This window comes from Miniopterus natalensis, chromosome 1 (assembly GCF_054644295.1).
Source record: "Miniopterus natalensis isolate mMinNat1 chromosome 1, mMinNat1.hap1, whole genome shotgun sequence".
Lineage (NCBI taxonomy): Eukaryota > Metazoa > Chordata > Mammalia > Chiroptera > Miniopteridae > Miniopterus > Miniopterus natalensis.
This window is the reverse complement of record NC_142081.1, coordinates 63200271-63221362: the sequence shown is the minus strand read 5'-3', so window position 1 is coordinate 63221362 and position 21092 is coordinate 63200271. Positions and strand designations below refer to the sequence as shown.

At 37.0% G+C, this 21092-nt stretch overlaps 1 long non-coding RNA gene across 1 annotated transcript; it reads right to left on the bottom strand.

The window, feature by feature from the left end:
* Positions 1 to 925: 925 nt before the first annotated feature.
* LOC107542970 (uncharacterized) lies at positions 926 to 14693 on the bottom strand. Its single transcript, XR_001603759.2, has 4 exons — positions 14588 to 14693; positions 5512 to 5632; positions 4368 to 4422; positions 926 to 2836 (listed from the first exon to the last, which is right to left on the bottom strand). It is a non-coding gene; the product is annotated as an uncharacterized LOC107542970 (long non-coding RNA).
* Positions 14694 to 21092: the final 6399 nt, after the last annotated feature.

The following is a 21092-nucleotide window of genomic DNA, read 5'->3' as shown; positions in this document are numbered from 1 at the left end:
TAGGAAAAATCATGATACACAGGAGGAAAAAAAAAAAATCCCAATCTTTAAATAGTCACATTATATAACAGCAAGCTAGCCTATAATTTCCCCCATGAAATTTAATAAAGTACAGTAAGCCTTTCAAAACCTTTAATAATTCTATAAATGCAGGATTAAAATAATTTATAAAGCAGCAGGATTCCTTTTTAAGGCTAGCCATTTATACCAAAAACAACCACAAAAAGATATTGGCGGTTATTTTGCACTTCAGTGGCCTTACTTTGTTTGGAGTACAATGAGCTATAAAGATCTTTTATGATGCAGATGTTAAATGGCAACTTGGCTTACCTGGGGCTAAACCACTCTCTGAAACAACAACCCCAGCGATAGTCAAATGCCTGCCTCTGAAAATTAAAACTTATAAACTGCTATAGACTTTTGGTATGTAAATAGCTACAGAACCATCTAGTAAAGGGAAAGGCATACACCATTCAATGACAAAGTTCATCTCGCCTCAAGCCAGCCAAACTGCATTAGATAAATGCCTGCCAGATTACACGTTTAGCTGGGGGCCATGAACATCCTGCTATTCTCCAGCAAAAACCTGAACAGTGTATTCTAACACTCTACCCCATCCCCACATTAACCATAAAAAAATATCAAAGAGATTATACACAGTCTGTTGTTTGGCAAGACGTGGCAAATTCTCTACACTTTCAAGTATAAGTAAAGCATACAAACTAGATAAGGATTATTATATATTTTTTAAATCTATACCATAAAAGGAAGGAAAAATTGGTCTAATGAGATGGAGGAAATGAAACCTATAAAAATTATTTTTAAAATAAAATAAATGAGAAAAATTAAGAATACATCTATTTTAGAATGCATTACTTTGTGTTCTCAATAAAATATAAGAAAACATAAACTTTATCAAACAAGATAAGATGAAAGAGGGCTTTATTAAAAGATAAAGTATAAAACAAACCAGCTGCATTAGGAATGAAGATTGTGGCATTCGTTCAGCTTTCCTTCACTTCTATCACTCACATGAAAAAAAATAATAAAAAGATGAAAACAATAATCTCCAACCGTATGAAACCAGGACACAGTCACAACCCCAGGTCCCAGGTTATAAAAAATAGCTGCCAAGTACGTTGACTTTAGGATGACATTGAATAAGGGCCCTGAAAGCATGCACAAAGCTCTACAGTCCTTTAAAGAATGTGCTGTTTCTTGAAGATTCTAGATGCTTAATGCTCAGAGTTAGAACAAGCAGATCTGTGGTGTAGGCAATACACACGTTGGTCCAAACACTTCTTCACACCAGGAAGCGCGAGGTGAAGTAAAGTCAAGGGGAAATTTTTTTATATAAGCCACCTTTGGAAGAACCAGGTAGAGAGACTATCAAGGTATAGGAGCAACCAACTTGGAGCCAGCTAATGAAAATTTTTTAAAATGTGCTAAATTATGACATAAAGTGCATTAAAATGATAAGATTTCACTAAGGACCACATATATCTTCTACTGTGATGAAGAGTAGAAATCTGTTCTATAAGAGAGGAGTGATATGCAAAATATTTTTTAAACTCTATAGCTTATATGTTAACCAATCAAAATCAAAGGAAATACATGAGATATGCATACTGGAAAAAAGAGAGGAAATTGTCTCTACATGCCAAGAGTATTATTATACACATGGAAACTTCAAGAGAATCGACTAAAAAAACAAAAACAAAAAAGTAAAGCATAATAACAATTCACCAAGGTGGTATATACAAAATCAATAGCTTTCCCATACACGTGAGTTAGAAAATATAAGGAAAGAAGATACCACATTTTAAGAACTAACAAACAAAACCAAAATAACTAGAGATAAATATAACAATCAATATGTATGGCTTATTTGGAAAAAGAATGATTTAAACTATTAACCTAAAAGAGGTGAGAAACCAGAAAGATAAAACCTGTCTTTAAATAGATTAATACTACATGGACAAAATTCTCCATAAGTTAACCTAGATATCAAATGTAATTTCAATGTAAATAACAACATGATCACTGAAAGGAAAAGGGGTACCTGACAGCAGTCATGAAAATTCTGGGCTTGGGGGCAGAGAATCTGAGCATTCACATAAAATAATAAAATATATTTTAAAGCTACAGAAATTGAAACTAATATTTATCCAAAAATATGTAGCATATTAACTGAAGAGAACAGAGAGTTTAGAAATAGAAATAAATACATTGTTCAATATTAGTTTATAATTAATATCACATTTTAAATCAGGACAGTAGGGGAAAAGTGATTAGTTAATAAAATTGAAACCAGACACAAAGGGTCTGAGGCCGCCTGTCACTACTTTAGCCAAATTAAGCAGAGACAGGGTTGAATCATATGTGAGCGTTTATTCCATTATTGCCGCAAAATGGGAGAGCAGTCGGTCACCCTGGAAATTCTGCTCTGACTCCCCTCGCCAGTTCGCAGGGTATATAACGGTGAGGGAGAAGCTAACTACATGCTGCTGTGAGCTACAGGTGTAAGAGAGAAAGGGGAGGGTCTGCGGTCCGGCCTTCAGGAGCTCAAGGTCCAGTCCGATGACCAGGGGGCTAATCTATGATGCTACAAGCAGCTCAGCCTGTTCCTGGGACCAGAGAATGGTCAGCGTTCCTGAGGCAAACTCCTGGAGGGGCTCAGGGTGCAGGCACAGCAACGAAACCAAAGCATGTCCTGTCCTTGGTCTGTTCTCAGAATGTATTTCTTTCCTGAGTAATGGACCCACCGAGGCATCTTATCTTTTCACAGCCTTGTTTCAGCCTCCAGTTTCCCAGGGTCTGTAGGAAAACTTCTTACCTATAGTTAGTAAGGTGGATGGTTATTAAACAACTGTGGCTCTGCCCTTTCCCCACTATCAAAATGATGTTGGAATGACCAGTTTACTATTATAAAAACAAAAAGCTAAATCTATACCTAACTCTTTATACAAAATAAATTTCAGGTTGATTCAACTTATACATGTAAAAAAAACAGAACTGGAACAGTCCTAGAACAAAATATCTATTGTTAACAAATAGCCTTAGAGTAAGACTGCTTTAAACAAGTTACAAAACAGCAAACATGAAAAATTACTGCATTTTATTTCATAAAAATTTTCAATATAATAAGTTTTTTACAAATTAATAGGAAAATGTGAATGTAATAAACATGAACAAAACAATGGATTAAACATTTATAAAAATTAAAGAATGCAAACAATGATGATACAGGGAGGAGTGAAGGAAAACAAGTTATGAAAATTGCTTAAACTCTCCCTCTTGAAATTAAGGAAATACATGTTAAAACTAGTGTTTTCCAAATTTAATTTTGGGAAAAAGAATAATTTTGATAATATATAATGAAACATTTACTTGTTTCATGAGCAAGTAACAAGGATTAGAAGCTTGTTCAAAGACCATCGCCAGAATAAAAATTGTTATAAACTCATTGGTGGGAAATAGGCACCATCTATATAAATTTAAAATACAGATTACCTTTCAACCTATCAATTCAGTTCTAGAAATCATTTTATAGTTATCACCTGTGGAAATGGAAAAAAAACTATGTAGAAGGATGTTCACTGCAGCACTGTTTATAATACCAAAAGACCAGACACAATCCAAGTGTCTGTTCTGAGGGAATGGCCAAATAAAGTATAATAAATGACTGCAAATTAGTAGCATACAGTAGTTAAAAAGAATGTAGCAGTTTTATGTATGTCAAGGTTACACTATACTAATATAATACAACTTAATTACTATATTATAGTTTTACCATATGCAAGTACCATTTTCATGTTTTAAAAATGTTAATTAAAATGTTATTAAAATATTTTTTAAATATGTAAATAAAAATAGTTGGGCTATATAAAAACACATCCAGGGAAATAAAGAATGCAATGGGGAAGTCAACATTCACATATGGAACAGGAAAGGGCAGAGGAACAGGCCTAAGAGACGATTATGAAAAAGGACAGTGGCGCTCAGTGCTACATGTTGCCCCTTAGGGCAGTGGCAGGGAGGGGACAGATACAAACAAAATATATTGTTAGAAAGCATAATGTACTATTTCATCAAACCTGAGGTTGCACTGATTCTAAAACATATCATTATTTTCAGGTGCACTATGAAAGAAAAAATGCTGCCAATTAAACTATGACACAATTCTTCCTAATTATTGACTGAAATGAGTTACAATATTCATCTTGTAATTGATGAAATACTGTACATGAGAAATAGCTAATACCTAGAATTTTCCTGGCAGCATTTTTAAATTTCAACAGTAAATACAAAATTCTCTCAGCAACGATAAAAGAAAAAAATTACAAAGAAATAAAAATTAAACCAACCTTAGCTTCCCTTACACTATTGAGTGTCAGAAGAACTGGACTCGTCTTGGGAGATCTGAGTAGAAGAAGATAAGATCCAAAAATTCCGTAGTCAGCCATGATATATATATTTTTTTATGTACAAAGGCAATGAAAAAAATGTTCTCAAATGGAAGGCTCAGAAAATACATTACTATGTTCCAGGAAACTTGCTAAAAAATAAAAAATTGCTCCTGATGATCATACAGTGAATCAAAGGAGAAACACAAGTCAGAGTAGACAACCAAAGTCATTATTAATTCAACCAAATTAGATTTTTAAATACATTAAACAAAAATTAAATGTCAAATTTAATTTTGAAATTTTGAATAATATTGAAAATTTTCATATATAATGCCAAAAATAGTAATTTAATAATTAATACTAATTTCAAAATAATATGACCCCCTTACTTTAAACAACATTCACTATCTTAGATAAGAAAAATTGTCCAATATTACTTGTGTCACGGTATTTAACATTAGTTTTTATACTTTAAATTTTGAAGTAGGAAACAAATTGACCCACAATACACATACATACAAACACACAGGCACACAGCCTTCAAAAAATGTTTATACGAAAGGTCTCATACTATGTGCACTAGAGAATTATCTGTTTTGGTCCAGATTATACTGTTCAAGTTGTTTCAGTTTATCAGCCTTCTTGTCACTCTTGGTAACACATTTGTTTTTTCCAACGTAGAAATCCCATGTGGCTTCAAAGTGAAGTTGGGAGCTGGCCTTGCCTTTTTCCATGTCTCAAGAATGGACATAAAATCAAAAAAAGCAACAGCTTCCCTCCATGCTATTTAAGACTGTTAAAAGAGAGGACCCACTCCTCACCTGAGATTATGAGCAATTAATTGTGCCATGAAGCCCTGGGGTGGGGGGCAGGTACAGGGTAGAAAGGGTCAATGGAAAATAAAAGGGGACACATGTAATACTTTCAACAATAAAGATAAATTTTTTTTAAAAAGACCTAAAGAAGCCTACAGTTGTTGGTCATCTCCTCTGCCATGTGTCAAAACCTTTCCTGTATTATTCAGAGCAGGCTAACTGCTATAACATATAGATCCAAAAATACATACTGGCTCAAACTAAATAGACATTTATTTGCTGCTCACCTACACGTTGAAGATGAGTCCAGCTTGGAGAGAGTGGTGGGAGAAGTCTGATCCAAACAGCAGTTCGGGGATGTAGGTTGCCAGAGGTCCTGCTGTCTTCAGCAGCAGGCTTTGGGGGTAACTGGGCATGAAGGAGAAAAGGCTAGGGTTTGGGGATGTAGGCCTAGAAGTGGCTCAGATCATTTCCACTCACATTCCACTGACTAGAACCCAATCACATGGCCACACTGAACTATAAGGAAGAGAGAGAAACATGGTCCAGCTATGTAACTGCAAGAAGAGGAAATGGGCATTGGTGAGCAACCAAGTCTCTGCCACCGGCTTCCACTCAACCGGTGTGGCCTCCAGCTAGGGCCCTGGACCCCTGGGCAATGCACAGGTCTTCCCGTCAGGCTCAGATGCGCTTCCTCAAAGTCAGGTACCTGCCAACTCCAACCCAACATGTAATGGGAAAGGAAGAAGGTAACGTCGCTGGAATTGCCTGACTTCTTGGTGGATGAATCTTGGCTTTACATCAACTTCTCCCAATTTGTTAAATGTCCTGTGTCTCCTTAATTAGGATGTATTCTCTTGGACTCACTTCTGAGAGGTTATCCTTGACTTTTAAATCATCTTCCTAATTTAATTTAGAGGCCTGAATCCAAGAACTCACTATTTCAAGATTTTTTTAAATGAGCTATATTAGGAACCTCCTGAGTTAATACTACTCTCCCTGCATTTTCTTTTTCTCTCAGAGATTTTTGAATCATTTATTTCAGCTCTTGACCACCAGTACTGGTGAGCCTCTACTTGGAAGAGGGGCATGAACTCTGTGAGATTATGAATGTTTCACCTTAATGCCCCGTTTCCTTCTGGTCAAGAGAAACCAATATGCGGAAAGGCTAAATTTTTACTTTTTCCACTGTGATCTTTCACTAATAGGTAATGGTTTCATAGGGGAGGAAAATTAATTTTCCCTCTACCCTTCCTAGTTCCTGATTAAGGCTCCTTGCAATAAAAGGCATATCAACAAGAGAAAAACAGAAGTTTATCAGCAGGGAGATACCCAGAAAAACTAAGCAAAAGTCTTGAAAATGGTCCAGGCCATCATCTTAACTACCATCTTTAGCTAAAGACAAAAGGAAGATGTTGGGCTGTTCGCAGAGAGTGAGAAGGGGAAATGTTTAAGATGAGATGTTATATAGCTAATTAAAAATATGCTTTCAAAGACAATTTAATAACATTAAAAAAGACATAATACAATTGCTAGTACGTGATTCCAATTATTAAACCATATAAAGCCTGAGAGGAAATAAAACTAATATTAAACATAGTTATCTCTTATTTTTAAAATTATTGATTTTTTGTCTTATTTTTATTTTACTATTTCAAATATTTCTCAGATTTTCTATACTTCATATCAAAAGTATTTATACACACACACATATACATATATATGTACATTATATATATATATATGTATATATATACAGTTTCTTCTGGTCTAAAAAAGTTATCAATACATAATTGATGCACCCTGCATAATTCTAGGGGAAAAAATGAAATAAGATAATCTGTTCATCAGCAGATAGGCTGTGTTATTTCTAGTGCCCAAAGGACTTTTATGAGCTCAGTTTACACTTGTGTTATGGGGAAAGGCGAGGGAAAGAAAACACAGCGTGAGAACAGTGTGAGGCATGTTCAAATCCACTGCTCACAGCAGGGAAAAACAATTGCTTCCTCTCCTTTTCCAGTGACCTAGCTGTGTGCAGATCACAGTGTCAAAAAAAGTATACAAAATTACCTTCCACATGGCTTCTCTCTGTTATTTTTACATTAGTAAATGCCTAGTCCAAAGGACCCTCTGAGAAACCTCAAGGCCTTGCACTGCCCTGGTTCTCTTTGGCTGAAAGTCTTCAAACAGACATCTGCTTATTTTATGAGACAGACAGTTTCATAATCGGAGTCAAGGACCCCTACAACTACCCTACGACCGGAGAATGATTGCATCATTAATTCCTAAGGACATTGCTAAACTCTTTAAAAGAAGTCTCTGTGATTTCAGACCCCTGTAGGCTGGAAGAGCTCTTTTGCAAATACGTATCTCTTATTTGCAAAGAAAAAGAATTTGGATATTATTCTTCCCAGATCGCTTGTTTACTGCTCCTACATCAGCCTCCCTCGGGAAAGCTTTCAGCGTCGGTGCCAAGAACAAAGGTGAAAGTACGGGAATTTAAATGTTTGTTTAGAAAGATGTTTGAAGGGATTAAGTTTTATCTGCCCATTCAAATAGGATTAAAGGGATCAACTTGAACAATAAAGGCACATTATAAATACGTATGTTGTCTCTAATTAATAGGTTCAGATATGAATATAAGACCTGTCACATTATTACAGAATAGCCTATGATTACATTATTTTCAAATAATTGAAAGGAAACTCATGAGTCATTAGTAAAGAGAGGACTTTGAAATGAGGCAAACTCATTCAGCAAATATAATGCTTTGCAAGACACATTTCCTATTTATATGTACAGTTAATAACATCTATTATGCAGTCCTAGCCCTAGAAAGCCTGTGTTTGTTGAGAGAAATACTTTAAAACAGAAGCTTAATTACATAGTGCTCAAGTTTCTCCGGCAACATCAAAAGGGAGAAAGTCATTTGTGCTTTAATGAATATTTTGAAAGAGAAAATAAGTTCTTAAGTTAAGAACTTTATAAGTTAGAGACAAGGAGAATGTAGGAGGAAAAAAGATGTTAGATTCTAATTTTTTTTCAGTATATGACAAAAAAACGCTATAAGGGGAGAAAACTGATATATATATATAAGCTATATATAGATATGTATGGAAAAGCCTACATATTTAAGCTTATAAATATCTATATCATCTGTATCTATATCTATATATCTAGATATAGACACATTTAGATATATAGATATATATGGATATATAGACATTTAGATATATAGATACATAGATATAGAGAGAGAAAGAGACTACAAAAGCTTCCTAGTGCTTACCTCAGGGTTCTGCATTTTGCCCCTCAGAATTACTTAGGCACATTACAAATAAAAATATTTATTTTCAAGGAAAAGAGTCCCCTTTAGCTCTCTTTAGGAAGATTTCCTCCAAAACTATACCTATCTCATTTTGAAGAAAACTGCAGAAGAAATTTAGTGACCCAGCCCAAAGGAGCCAGTAGGTGAGAGTAGCATTTGGAAATGGTTTTAAGTTGACTCGTGATTTTGACAAAAAGAAGTACACAAATTAGTATTAAAAAATGATCATCACTGGGCATGCTGACAGCAGGAGAGATAAACCTGGCGCTGTCCAATCCCACTTGCAGCTCTTAGACGTGGAGGGATAGGTTTCATTCTTTGGTACAAGGTACTTTAGAAGGTAGAAAGTCGTGAGACACCACTGAAGGCCCTCATTTGACAAAATAGGGACAAAGATGCTGACAAAGCACATGACAGCCAACCTCTAATCTGCGGTGCCTGGGTCCACCAGCGGTCCACTAACTAGCATACTTATCTAACAAAGAAAGTTACCAAAATTTTTGGAAGGAGGGGTATTTATCTTAAGGGCCATTTGCTAGAACTTTCCAGGACTGCGTTCAAGCCCAGACTTAGACAAAGCAGAGAATGAAATCAAAATCAGTGTCCCCCCCTCTTCCTCCCCCAGTGGCTGCTGGCGGACCCCTTGTGCCTGATCCCGTGAGCGCCCCGATCTCAAGCTGCAGCACCCTCAGGCCACCCCCGCTCCTCTCAGCACCTTTTTCTACCTCCTGACCTCCTCAATTTTTATAATTTAATTTGCACAATGCTGTGAATAGTCACAGTTCACCTTAGTGTAGAGTATTCGCTTTTAAACTTGGAGCCTGCAATGCACAGTATCACATCGCAAAGGAATTGAACCCTTCCTTTCTCCTTTCCTCATGCCTTATTTTGTTTTTAACCAGGGAGGACACCAAAATAGCCTACTAACTTCCGAACATTTCTATCACATGCCGAACATTTCTATCATAAACATGTCATCTGTGCAAGAAAACCAAGGGACTATGCTTTCTTTAAAAAAAAAAAAAAAATATATATATATATATATATATATATATATATATATATATATATATGTCTTTATTGATTTCAGAGAGAGGAAGGGAGAGGGAGAGAGAGAGAGAAACATCAATGATGAGAGTCACTGATGGGCCACCTCCCGCAGGCCCCCACTGGGGATGGGGCCCACACCCCAGGCATGTGCCCTGACCGGGAATCGAACCTCAATTTCCAATCATAGGTCGATGCTCCACCCCCAGGCCACGCCCGGCCAGGCGGGAAGAAGCTTCCTTAAGCTTCGGGTGGAATAATCCTCAGCTAGGAACGGTTCTTGGGTCACTCTGATGAAATCCCACCCATGAGAATGTTCTGGAAACCAACCAGCAGCACCGGCCCCAAAGCTCCGGGACGCTGAAATCAGCAGCAACCTTCTGCCTGCGCCTCGAGTGGCCTACAATACCTAAAATAAAATGGGAGCAATAGGCCAATTTTCTTGCTTTTCTCAAACATTTTGCCTGCCTCTTCTGCCTCTTATGAGGATGCTGGTTTATGTATTTTCCCTAAAAGCGTGACACCTCTGCCCTCCCAGGACTTGGCCCTTGAAGTCCCTGATTAAAAGGGGATACCAGGTAAGACAGAACCTGATGGTCACAGTGGTGGTTCTGGGTTCCTCGTACTGTGAGCACACACGATACTAGGAGGCTCCAAATGTACCTCAGTTATTGCAAAAGAAATCAAAAAGAGGATCAGATCATCATTTAACACTGTGGCATTCAATTTTGAGTTTCACATCTTGGGCTCTCGCGGTTGCCTTATTTAAAGCCCTTCCCTTTCGCCAACACTTCTTCTGAACTCTGAGAGATGCATCCATCATGATGCGAGATTGGATCTGTAGCTGGAGGAACAGGAATAATCATCAGAGGTGTACATATAAACTGGAAACCTCCGCATTCCTCCCAACCGCCCCCTGTCCCAGGAATGCTAAAATAATGCTAATGCAAGAAAAGATATTCCAGTGTCATTGCAGATTTCAAGCAGTGCGCACTCGTACCCACGATTATGTCAAAATATACACAGAGGCATCATTTGAGAGAGAATTTATTATAAAAGGAAATATAAAAAAGCAAAGCTAGCCTGACCTTGCTTTATTTATTTTTTTAAAAATCAGTGCTTGAACTGGAGTTGAATAAATTTGTCCAACTTAACATGAAATTGTGTTGGTCTGAGAATAAAAAATAAAACTGGTAAGCCTATTCACGTGGAGTGAAAAGAAGAGACCATAAAAGAAACATAAAACATCTCCCTTCTGGCATTAAAAAATGCATTTTTTTTTTCCAAAAAAAAAACAACTAAACATGCTTTTGAATAATATGTTTTATGTAAAAAATAAAGAATTGGAAGCTTCAGAAGCAAGGAAATCCACGTTTACCTCCGGGGATCTCTCCCTAGGGTGAAAAAGAGAAAAGTGTAAGAATTGATATTTGTGTGTGGGGGGGGGGGGGTTGTTTTTGTTTTTTTAAGTCTGGACTGGACTGCAAGAGACAAGAATTAATAAATGTTTTTCCTTTCAGGTTTTCATACCCTTGTAATTTTATTCACTTCTCTTATACCCAGACTTGTGTGCCTAGGAAAAAAATAATAATTTTTTCGAGGGATTCCTCAAATCATTTATTTTAAATGAAGTAGAATTCAAGTGATTCCAACTTTGCTTTCTAGATCGAAACATCAATAGGACTAAGGTAGTATTTCTACTTAGCTTGTTGCTTGCTTTTGAAATGAAATATCCTGTGAAGTCAGTGTTTCCTTCCATCAAAACTGAAAGAAATAGGCTTACATTGATTCTTTGTTATTTTGTGTTACTTTTTTGGACTGTTTGTTTACCATCATTAATAGATGCTCTTTGGACCAGACTGCTAGAAGAGTGGCATAAAGGTATATGGGTATGGAAACTCAGAAATGGCTAAGAAATCTGTTTTAAAAACTCTTTAATTTCAGGAAAGAATTTCTAGTTATTACTAATCCATAGCCTTTCCTTGGAGTGTACTTGGTGAAATGTTATGGTAAAGATGAGACACTTGCAACCTCCAAGACCTCATTTATTTCTAAATAGTCCTCTAAGGCAGATATCTGAGATTTAAAGGCTCAAGTTCTGTAAGCTAGAAGTTTATTAAGCAAAACTAAGTTGAAACTAGAGGGGAAATCCTCAGTCTAACATTCCTCATGTCAGGTCATCTTTAAGCTCAGCTGGACTGGTCCTTCCTTTTCAGGAAGGAAGAAAGGGAGGAAGGGAAGAAGGAACGGAGGGAGGGAGGGAGGGAGGGAGGGAGGGAGGGAGGGAGGGAGGGAGGGAGGGAGGGAGGGAGGGAGGGAGGGAGGGAGGCAATATGTAAAAAGATCAGAATGTACTTTCTTAGTTTCAGCCTAGAGGGAATTTTTAGCCTTAAGTTATAAATTCCAGAAAATAACAGTTTATAAGGGAAACAATGACAGAACCTTAATTATGGCTCTGCACAGGGCAATGCTGCAGGAAAAAAGAAACTAAAGCAACTACCCCTGAGATGAAATCCTTAATCTTTGAGTGAGATGCGGCCTAATAACTCAGACACAGAGTGATGCTAGGATTCAAGTCCTCACCTGCAACAGACTGCTGTGTGCCCTTTATGAAATTCACTGTCACCTTCCACTCCTTCCTTCCTAACTAAGCCCCACTTCACTCTGGACCAGGTAGAAAAGAAAGGTCACAACAAACCAAGCAATGGCCTGTTACCATTTTGGCAAAAGCTGTTTTCCTAACATATGCGTCAAAGAATCAGCGAAGCTGGAAAGGACCAAGAGGGGCCGTGTGGTCCACGCTCCGTCTCTCTGCAGATAAAGCCTAAATCACTGAACCCAGATTGAGAAGGTAGCCCAAAGTTTACCTCTGTGATGAATGAGGGGGAATTCATATCCTCCCTCAGAAACTCTGTGCTGGCTTTAAAGTCCAGAAATCTGTTACTTGAAACCCAATTCTTAATGTAAATGACTCCCTTAGCCTCACACCATTGTCTGTGAACATAAAGTGCCCCCTATAAACATGCTTCGGACACTTGGAGTAATTCATGAACCCAATGCTTAGCATGTTCTGCCTGTCAAATAATTCCAAGTCCCTTAATAATTACCAGTACAGTGAAGGGTCAATTTCCTAATCTTTTTTAAAAAGTATTTTCCCCCTGGAATGTTACTGGTATTCCCATCTTTCTCTTACAATGTATCATTATAACGCAAACATCTAACACAGTGCTTAGTCCATAGTAGACATCTAGTAACCGTTTTTGTGAGAGGGAATAAATGGCAGGAACTAGAAAGTAGGTGCTCAAGTGGACATTAAGCAGCCAGCCAATTAAACAACAGCACAAAAAAGTCTTTTTGCAATCCAAATAGCCATTTCCCTAGCTTCAGTTCCCTTGATTTAAATCTTCTCTAAAATACAATTAATGCATCGTGTTTCTTGGTTTAAATGTTACATTGATACATGCAAACTGTGTATCTGTCTGGCAGCAGTGATATGACACAAAGAAATTACATTTTTATGCCCCACAGAGCAATATGTTCAGAAAGCATATCAATTCTCAATGGTCATTGTTTCTCTCCTGGGAAAGCAAAGCAATACATCCGCAGCTAGATGTGGCGCGCAGCCCATTCGCCCTTAAATCTGAGTCCCGAGACTGAGTATTTGCAGCAGTTTGCCAGGACTCTAACCTCACGGCCGGGATAGTTCTGGCTGCACAGCTCCAGGCACTTCTTCATACCAAAAACTCACTTAAGAAACTCCTGCAAGGCAAGACATAACCCATCACGTTTCAGGTTCACACTGGAAAAGCCATAGAGAAGACGGGGAACAGAGAGGCAGCCGGGACCATCAACTCAACTGAGACTTGACCTTGATTGTTCTGGCCCCATTTCCTTTCCCCACATGAAAGGAGACTCCTGGATTTCTGTTGTCTGGAAGAGAAAAAGCCTCTACCTGAGCCTACAGTAAGCTTTGTAATAAGTGTCAGAACCGACCAACCCTCTCAGAATTCCTCAAGAAAACAACCTGGCAATCCTCTCAGCAGAAGTGGTTGTCCTCTGGCTAGTACTGGGGGAAACAAGGAGATGAGATCATCTATAGTGCATCCAATCTGGGCACAAGGCGGTATTTTGCACCAGCTTTTATATTCCTGTGTCTTGCACAGTATTTTACTTTGATATACTTTTACGTGATACCTTTTAAATTTCAATTTGCATTCCCTTTTGGAAACACTGAGAAGGTATTATTTTCCAGTCCCAGCAAAGAACTGACACAAGGAAGGAAGAGAGGAAGGGAAGGTGGGAGGGAGAGGACCTTTTATAAATTTTTAATTTTTCTTAAAGAAACAATAAGTAGTCTTCTGCTTTCTTCTTTTGCATGATAAAATGTTTCTAACTGGAGCAAATAAAAAGATGCTTAAAATATTTAAAAGCAAATAGATACCTGGGGGGTTACAACTTTCCATAATTACTATAAGCTAGAGCCAGGATAAAATATGCCCAGCTGCTACTAAGGTATCAACTTTCCAAGTTAGATGCAGACAGATAGATACAGGAACACATCTATACACCTACACATCCGTCTGTGTTTACGCATCAAACATTACAGCAGGTGTATATCAAACAAAGCTCACACCCCAAATACTAGATTCAGCTCTGGTCATGAAAATTGCAAAATTTGTGAATTTTTTATGTACTTTGTACATAAAATTTAACACTGCATGTGATAGACTTATTGTGACATATAATACAGTATTCTGAGATAGAACATGAAATCTTCGCTATTTGATCTAAAGTCTATCAGTATTATTTATGGCTGTAGATAAGGAGAGAGGCTTTGCAAGAGAGAATCTCAATGATCATTATATTTTATTCTTTTTGTCATGAATGTTAATGATCATTTGGGGACAAGAGCTGTATTCACAATTACTAGTATACTGGAACAATTATGTAGTTTAACAGCAAGCATACATAGCAGTAAAAAGCCTTACCTTAAATAAAAATCGTTTTCTGCACTACGTGACTTGGTTACAGCCATGTCGGAATCCTCAGGCTCTCATGAAATCTGAGTTGTTTGTTGATAACATTAAGTTCAGAAGCTTGAACCTGGATGACATTTTGTAGATCAGCCACCTGCCATTCATGCTTCCCAGCACCCTGTTCAAACTTGCTTGAAAGAATCTCATCTACTTTAATCTTCTAAACCTTGAAAAATGATCAGTGTGCCACAGGCATTAAACCTGTAAACTTTTTTTTTTAACCTCTCCATTAAATACCAGGAGTCGTAGTCTGATTCTGGCTGTGACCTGGGTAAAGATTTTAATGCCCATTTGATGCACACACATTTTATTTATTTTTTAACCAAGAGTACTCACTGTCTCCTTATTTACAATGCTGGAAAACTGGGAACAACATAAATGTCTATATAAAGGAATCAGTTGTGGCATGTCCACATGGCAGACTATCAGAAATCCATTAAGGATTAAATGTTTAATGCTAAAATATGACGAAGATTTAAAAACTTGCAAACCAACCTAACTTTAAAATTATGAATGTAAAAAATACCCTAAATAAAATGGTGACAATGAGTACATTTTGCACAGTGATTCATTCCAGGAATTCAAAAGTCTTTCACTCTTAAAAACCCATTAATAAACTTGATCATATAAATAGGTCAAAGGAGAAACTATGATTACCAAGAAAGCTGTCGAAAGCATTTGATAAAATTCAAATCTGCTTCCTGCTTCAAAAAAACACACACCTCAATTTTTAAAAAAGGACATGCATATTCCCCCAAATTAAGAATCATGCTAGCTAGTGAACCACTAGAAGGATCCGCACGGAAGCCAGCGATATGACACGGAGACGGTCTTTTATAGCTGTTATTTCAAGCTGTCCCCACAGGGCGAGCCGGGTGCAGGCCCAGCTCCCTGCTCCACGGCGGGCGCTGGCTCACTGCCGGTAAACGCCCAGCGCATCTGGGGAAGGGCTTTGAAAACAATTCGACAGCATGGAAAGTTCCAACAATAAAACAACTCTTTACGTTGCAAAACAAGCAAATAACTCGGGCCAGTGTGACTGAATAAATCCTGAGCTTCTGTCTACGCCAGGATCTGCCGAAGGGTCTTCAGCTCCTCTCTGTGTGTGTGTGTGGGGGGGGCTTATTTTATATGAGATTTGGCATATTGCATGTGGCAGGCTGTTGAAAAATAAATAAAGACAGGGGAGAAAAGGCAATGTACATCCCATTGGTAATGAAGGCGAGCCAGGTTGCTGGCTGCCCATGTGCCAGTTCTCCAGGATTGCCCACGGGCTCCCGAGATCATTTCTTTGCCCCCAGATTTTCATGTTGAATTATCACTCACAATCTGTAAATGAACATGCCTCTTATTTTATTTAAGACACGCTGGGCCCCGGTGTTCGACTTCCTGCTAGGCAATACAATATTTAGTGTAGGCTGCATACACAAAAGGGAAGAAATAAACAATGGCCATATAAGCATAATTTCAAATTTATTTTTTCCCCATTTTTTTACAAAGAGGTATCTTTGCCCTAAGCTTTCAAAAGACAGACATCAAATAAAAAGTATTTGTTCTGTGCTGATTTTTCCTGAGAAACTCTGACCAGCAGGTCTACAAGGATTCATCAAGAGCTGTAGGCTATGGCCTCATGGCTGTGTCCTGAGGCAAAGCTGGGGGCAAAGGACTTTTCATGTGGGGGGTTACGAGTGGAGCAGGAGCTCATCAGGCCTGGATTCTCACAGTTGCTTTAACTGGTACCCAGAAGCCTCTCTCCTTAAGACATGCTTGTCTGTTCTGGTGCTCCTGCTAAAATAGAAAAGAGCAGCATCATAACTTATTTGTGACCTACTTAGGAGAAATTCAGATTTGTCTACAATGGCCAGAAGGAATGCAGGTTGAGAAAAACAAAAATGTTTTCTCTCAGTGTAGTAGCCAAAAGGAATACTTTTTTTCTTAATATGTGAATGTCACAGTTGGCTTCAAATGACCACTTCTCTTTTTATGTAGTCATCTTTTTATTTTTTATTTTAACTTTTCCCCATCACCATTTATCTCCTCTATGACCAAGGAGGAGGTCATACATTTTTTAAATTTTAAATGCCTGGTCATGAGGCAGTGCTTTATCTAATATAATAATAATTTTGTAAATAGAAGATCTGCATATCTAGATAACAAGGTCCCGTCTCTTTTTATTTCTTTAGCTTCATCCAGTACTGGAAAAAGAATCTGCCAGGTTGCCTATTTGTTAAGTGCTTCTTAACTCATCTCTGACCCCAAGGACACTCTTGTCAGAATCCAGGCCTATCAATAATTAATGGTTCTTTTAAACTTTTGATCTCCAGACACAACATTTTTTAAGGCTCTGATTATGATTTTAACTACCTGCAAAGAGAGGGAAAGGGCACCTTACAGGTTCCAGAAAATGCTGTGCTTTCTGGTGTTGGCAATAGTGCCTTACTGCATTTCCTGGGCTGTTTTTGTCTTTCTATATTTTTGCCCTTGCCCTTGGACTTCCCTTGCCCCATTCCCTAAGAGAATAACAGCTTTACTAAAAAATGATGCGAGAAGATGAAAACATTTAACACAATAACCTCTCTCAAACATCATATTTTTAGTAAAATTATGTGCTCCATTTCAAAACCCACTTTTTTTAGAAAGAAAAACAAATTTCCAGAAAGCAATAGCTGAGATATGGTCTATTGCCACTGCAAATAGACCAAGATAGTGTCGAGGGTAGGCTAGGAAACCAGCTCTGGGCCAACCGGAATCTGAATGTTAAAGCGAATGTGGTATCCCATAACGCTTTATTATTGGAAATGTGTGGGTTTTTTTCTAGTAAGGAAACTTCAGGTATTCTGTGCAATTATGTCAAGTGCTACTAGATTCATTATAAACTAAATGTAGACTTTAAAAAGTCCAACCTTCCAAGCAATCACCTCCAATAGGCAGGGAGATATATAAAACCCGAAAGAGTGGAGATATGGGCTCAATAATGGTCTAGTCACTATATCTCTACACCTGAAGAGTTGCTCTGCCTCAAATGGAGGAATTCATGTGGTTAATCTTAGGAGTTTAAGTCTATAGCTCTAGCTCTAAATACAACAGACAGATTTGGCTCACTTTCAGGGTCTGCCTACTATTCAGCTCAAAAACAATTAGGCCACTTTCCCATTACCAATTCCATAGGTTAAAAATAGTACACTGGTCCAGCCAGGGTGGCTCAGAGGTTGAGCATCCACCTAGGATCCAGGAGATCTTTCGATTCCCAGTCAGGGCACATGCCTGGGTTGTGGGCTCGATCCCCAGCAGGGGGCCTGCAGGAGGCAGCCGATCAATGACTTTCATCATTAATGTTTCTATATCTCTCTCCCTCTCCTTTCCTCTCTCTGAAATCAATAAAAATATTTTTTTAAAAAAATAGTACACTGGACAAGCAGTCACGGAATGGGAGAGTCATCTGCACCTTTCACTAAATGACTATTAAATATTCTTATGGGAGGTTGCTATTCTCTCAATTCTAACTTTGGTATATCATTGTAAAGTGTGGTAAGAAGTGGAGTTGGAACTGAAAGGGAAGAATGCATTTAGGATCTTCCAAACATCTTCTGTAATTTTTTCTAAAATTAACCATAAAAATTTCCAAACATATGGAACAGTTGAGAGAATTATACAGCTATCACCCATATATCCACCACTGATATTCTATAACTAACATTTTGTTATTTTGATGTATTACATATCTATTCACTCATCTATTTCTCTATTATCTATCAATATGTTTAAGTTTTGATATAGTTCAAAATCAGTTGCAGATACAGTATACATTGCCCCTAAACATTTCAGCATGCATATCATTAACTAGAGTTTAATATACACGTTTCTTTTTTTAGGTAAAATTTGCATACCTTGAATTGCACAAATCTTAAGTGTGCCATTTTATACATTTTGCAAATTCATAATTTGGATAACCCAAACCCCTATCAAGATGTAGAAAATTAACATAACTGCAGAAAGTTCCCTCAGGTCCCTTCCAGTCAATCTTCTCTGCTAACACCTTCAGAGGCAACTGCTTTGCTTTAACACTGTACACTTGTTTTGCCTATTCTAAAAACATATAAATAAATTACATGATATGTACTCTTTGTATAAATTTTCCTTTACATTGCGTAATGTTTTTAAGACGGATTTGCCCATTTTGGTATTTGGATTGATTGTTCATACTTTTTAATGCTGAACAGTATTTCCACTGTATAAATATATCACAGTTCAGTTTTCCATCCTCTTGTTGATGAGAATTAGATTGTTTTCATTTTTTCTATCATAAATAAAGCTATAATAAACATTTTTGTGTAAGACTTTTGTTGATATGTTTTTATTTATTTAGGGCGAGTATCTAGGAACGTAATTTTTGGGTCATAGAGTGGGCATATGTTTAGTTTTATGTTCAGTTGCTAGCAATTTTTTCAAAGTGCTTGTATTGTTTTAAATTCCCACCAACTGTATGAGAGTACTAGTTACTTCTTTTTAATTTTCAGACGTTCTGGTGGAGGTGTAATGCAAATTTCATTGTGATTTCACTTGCATTCTCCTGATGCAAAATGATAGTGAGCACATTTTTACACTCTTACTGGTCTTTCATGTATCTTCCTTTGGAGAAGGTCTATTCAAATTGTTTGCCTCTCCTTTGGAGAGGGTCTATTCAAATCGTTTGCCTGTTTTTGACTGGGTTGATTGCATTTTATTATTGAGTTATAGTAGTTCTCTATATATTGCAGATAGAAATTCTTCATCAGTCATATGTTTTTAAAATATTTTTTTCCAGTCTTTGGCTTGCCTATTTGCCTTCTTCATGATGACTTTTAATGAGCAGAAGTTTTTAACTTTGATGAAGTCTAACTTTTAAAAAGTGATCATTGTGTTTTCTGCTTAAAGAGATTTGCCTATCAGCAAGACACAAAGATTTGCATTTAATATTGGCCTTCAGAAGTTTATTACTTGAGTTTTTATGTTTAAGTCTATGATCTGTCTCAAATAATTTATTATGTGTAGTGAGGGATAAAGATAGAGGTTGGTCTCTCACTGCGTATCTCTGTACCACTCTCTAGATAGATAGATAGAGATAGATGATTCTGGAAAAACTATATATAGTTGCTCCAGGGTCACTTGATGAAAAAGATCATTATTTTCCCACATATTGTCTTAGCCCCATTGTTAAAAATCAATTGACCATATCTGAGATTTTCATTCACTTTCTATTTTGTTTCATTGATCTACATGTATACCATTTTACTAATATTCACTGTCTTACTATAACTTTATAGACAGTTGAAACAAAACAAGGTACATCTTTTAACTTTGTTCTTTTTAAGAAAACATTTTGTTTATTATACACACTTTAAATTTAATTTCTGTATATTTTAGAAGAGACAGAAATTGCAGCATTTCCTTTCTCAGCTCCTTTCCTGCTGGGCTGTAGTTTGACAGTTCCACTTGGTCACTCATCTCTTATAGCTACAGCTACAGCCTCTGGATTAGGGACAGTTCTCCAGCTCTTGCCCCTTCAGGCCAAGGGGTGGTAACAATTCATTGCTGTTGGTTAACAAGGGCCTTTTACCTTTGTTGATTATCTTTGGTTCTGTCCATGCCTTCGGAAAGTGTCCTGTCATTGAACATTCAGTACAGTTCTTTTTCATCTACTATATTTAAGTATGTAAAATCTTTACAAGGCTAGCTCTTTTATCTTTTCAGCCACAACTTCAATATCACTTTCTTAGGGTAACTACTCTATTGAAGTAGGTCCAGCTCCTCTCACAGTTTATCACATTCCTACGCTTCTCAGCATTTTATTTAATTTCATCATAGCTCATCAGCATTTTTTTGTTATTTACCTGTTATAGATAATTTCATGAGGGCATGGGTTATATCTATTTTATTCACCATTATGCAACCAGTGAATAGCAGGATGCTCAGCAAATATAAGCCAATTAATAAATATTTATTGAATTGTCAGTACCTTATAAGAGAATTTGGCAGAGTTTATGCTGATAAATTCCACTAAATTGTTATAGTATTAATTAAAGTCATCACTATTAACAGGGTAGATACACAGCAATTATCTTACTTCAAGGGACAACAGATTAGTTGGAAAGATAAATGGCATTAAAAAAAATACAAAATCTTTTCAAGAATTTTCATATAACAAAAAGTAAAATTCAAAAAGTATGGTATCACTAAAATCATCTGGCAAATAAATATGTTTAAAAATAAATTCTGTTTAAAAAATTTGTTATACTCCAGCAAATGATTTTTTCCTAATTTGCGATTTATTTTTCTATACTTAGAAAGAGTAATTATTTCCTACATGAATTCACATGTTTAGAAAAATGCTTAGAATTCCTTAGGGAATTTAGGAGGACACTAGGATGCCTTTTGAAGCTGCCATTAAACCCTCAAAAAAGAAATTGAGACTATACTA